The following is a 3,155-nucleotide window of genomic DNA, read 5'->3' on the forward strand; positions in this document are numbered from 1 at the left end:
TTATGATGTCATTATTTTTTTAAATAAATGGACAAATTTCACGCACGTCTTTCTGACACACGTTGTCCATTATTCTTCCCAAACCAATCATTCTAAAATGACATGCAAAAGAAATCATAATTGCATATTTTTTTCGAAGCGTTGTTTTTCTCTCTCTTCTTTCTCTCTCCTCTCACCTATAAATACCTCCCTTACCCTTTCGTTTACTCTTTACGTGAACAAATCTATACAAAAATTCTCTCTTTATTGTGTGCAAGCAAGAACACCAAGAACTCTCTCTCTACAAACCAGTTCTTCCTTTCTTTTCTTAATATAGGTTTGTTTATTTTTTGGTCGTTAATCATTACAGAAATATGTTTGTAATTTAAAAACCTTCTTTCTTCTTTTAAATACATACAATAAGTTATATAAATCGTACTTTTCCTTGATTTGTAGTAACTGTGTTTCTTAAAAATTATCTCGAAAACCCTAATTCTTTTGGTTTTTCGAATGAAAAGTTTATTCTTCAAACTTTTATTTCAAATGTGCTTTGTGACATAACTTGGTGTACTATTCCATTTTCTTTTCTTCTTATATAGAAATGGTTGTTGCTTTAAACGTACATTTTGGTATTGAAGAGTGTTCCTTCAAACCAAACAACCATGTTGCACTATTGGAGATACCAGCAGATAAACCTCATTTTGCGGATGCTGCTTTATTTCTAAAGAATTGGGTGCTCGAATATGCTCTCACCTTCCAATCTCTCATGGTGAAGGATATCCTGAGACAGTTCTGGTACATTGTCGAGGTGAATACCTTGAAGGACAAGGAAGGAAACTCCATCATCAAGTTCTTTTGTGAGTTCAACAACAGGACGGTGAGTTTTGGTCCCTCAACGGTTCGTTTTGTTCTACAGCTCTTGAAGAATATTCCCTTTGCCCATGACCAGTGATCTTTTCATCAAATTTCTAGACGATATTCACTATGAATGGCCGCTGAAGAAAGACTATGATTCAGAGCTCTACAAGTCTTTGACCAAGGTTGAGAATAACCGGATGTATGCGGTTTGGCAATACTTGTTTTCTCACTTCATTCAGTGCATGGGTGGGAAGACAGGAGGCCAAGACTAGGCAAGCAGGATGGCGCTGAACATTGGCTGCTCAGTCATCAAGAACATCAACGTCAACTATACTCAGCTTATCTTTGATGATCTGGTGCTGAAGCTGAACAAACACCAACGGGATAAGGTTGTTCCTTACACCAGGTTCCTAAGCGGGATTCTAGTTAGAATCCTTGCAACCAAATACCCCGCTCAGAGTGACCTTCCCTTCTACAGGCTTGGATCAAGGATTCCTGATCATAAGTCCAAGCTTTCAGATATTGGTCTATTCCCTCCTATGCTGAGGATAGCCAATACTCTTTCTCTTCTTTCTTCTTCTTCTTTAGTAGCAATGACTGTGGTCAAACCCCCTTAGTCTACCCAAGCTACTACCTTCCTGTCCTCTTAAAGAGGATACCTTTTGAAGCCACTCTTAATCCCTCAAATATTATTAAGATGTCAATAAAGGGTAAGCCCACTCAACTAGCTGAGACCCCTCAACAGGTCTCAACTATTAAACTTCGCCTTAACCCCGAGGCATATTTCCTCACCCTCCATCCCTTATCAGCTACATGTTCTATAGATGACATAAACATGGCACCTACCCAACCACTTCAGTGACTTAAATCACTGAATGTGTGATATTGCCATTGTTGATCCTTCACTTCTTTTCTCAATTTCTCTCTTCTCCCCTCCTTCCTTGGTCTCTATCAAACGAGCTGATGAACCAATGGTGGTTATCCCCACTATTGGTGAAGCTATCACTACAGGACCTGAAGATTCTCCTCTCCACTCCCCTCAGCAACATACGGCTAATCCTATCGATAGTGCATTCGAGACGCTCGACCTCAGTGGTAATTACTCAAATACTACTAAGGAACCCTCAGGTATACACAATAGCCTTTTCACTTCTTTCTTTATTACTAACCTTGAGCTCTCTCATGCTCAGTGTTCTCTTCTCTCTTAAGGTCCTATGGAGACTGAACCCCCAATCACTAAGACTAACGCCTACGATATGGCTGGGGATGTCAAGCTACTTCTCCTTGTTGTTGTGATCGTCTTTGACAAGATGGACGAAGTTCAATAGGGAATTCCCTTGAAGGAAGACTTGGCTCATGGCGTCTCTACTGTCCAAGTTGAGGTATGTGAAGTCAAAAGTGATCTGAACTCCATGAAGATGGGAATCTATCATAACCCCAAACCTATGCTACTCTCTCCAGCAAGGCTGAGGATGTTTAGGGTCGGCTTACCAAGAATGGTGAGCTCCTTGAACGAATTTTCTAGCTTCTACAACAACCAACGCTTGTCCTTGACCCTCCTTCAGTGAAGTTGATCGTCATCAGCTGGATATGGTTGCTGAGCTCAACCTTTTACAAGCGGAATCTCTTGTCTCCATAGAGCAGTCACTACATAACCTGGCCTCACGCCTCCCTCTCTCCGTTGATCATGACAAAGAGGGGGGAGAAGACTCCTGAAAAGGATGATGATGCCTTTGAAAATGATGTTGATGCCATGATTGCTGCTGACCATGAAGACCTTTCTCCTTCCACCTTTGCATTTCCAAGTGCTGGTGAAGAGGAGGATGATGAAGATGAAGATGAAGATGATGATGAGGATCCTGAGCCCGAGATCCTTGACACAGGTGCTGAACTTGGTGATGATGACAAAGAACGATGACGATGATAATGATGATTTCTTCATTCAAGTCATCCCAAGACAGTCTGCTAAAGGAATTTTCTTTCTGAGAACCTACTTCCCAGGGGAAGAGATCCTTGCACCAACACTCCTACTCTAGTAAAGGGAAAGGAGTTGCTGAAGACAACTTAACCCTACTCTTTGGGGCGTTCAACTACCTTAAGGATGCAAACAATTCAACGAAGTTCGTACCCTTCACTTCAGAAGATAAACCTTCTTTTTCTCTACCTCGTATCTCTGAACCCCTATATCTTTCTACAACACCTACCCTCAACCTCGCAACTCATCTTCCCTCTTTTACTCTTTGTTTTACGTTTATGAATCTATAAAGTAAAACCTTTGAAGCTCAAAGTTATTCTTAAATTTTCTTATTTTATTCTTG

Source organism: Cynara cardunculus (genome assembly GCF_001531365.2).
Source record: "Cynara cardunculus var. scolymus isolate 2C chromosome LG 17, CcrdV1, whole genome shotgun sequence".
Taxonomy (NCBI): domain Eukaryota; kingdom Viridiplantae; phylum Streptophyta; class Magnoliopsida; order Asterales; family Asteraceae; genus Cynara; species Cynara cardunculus.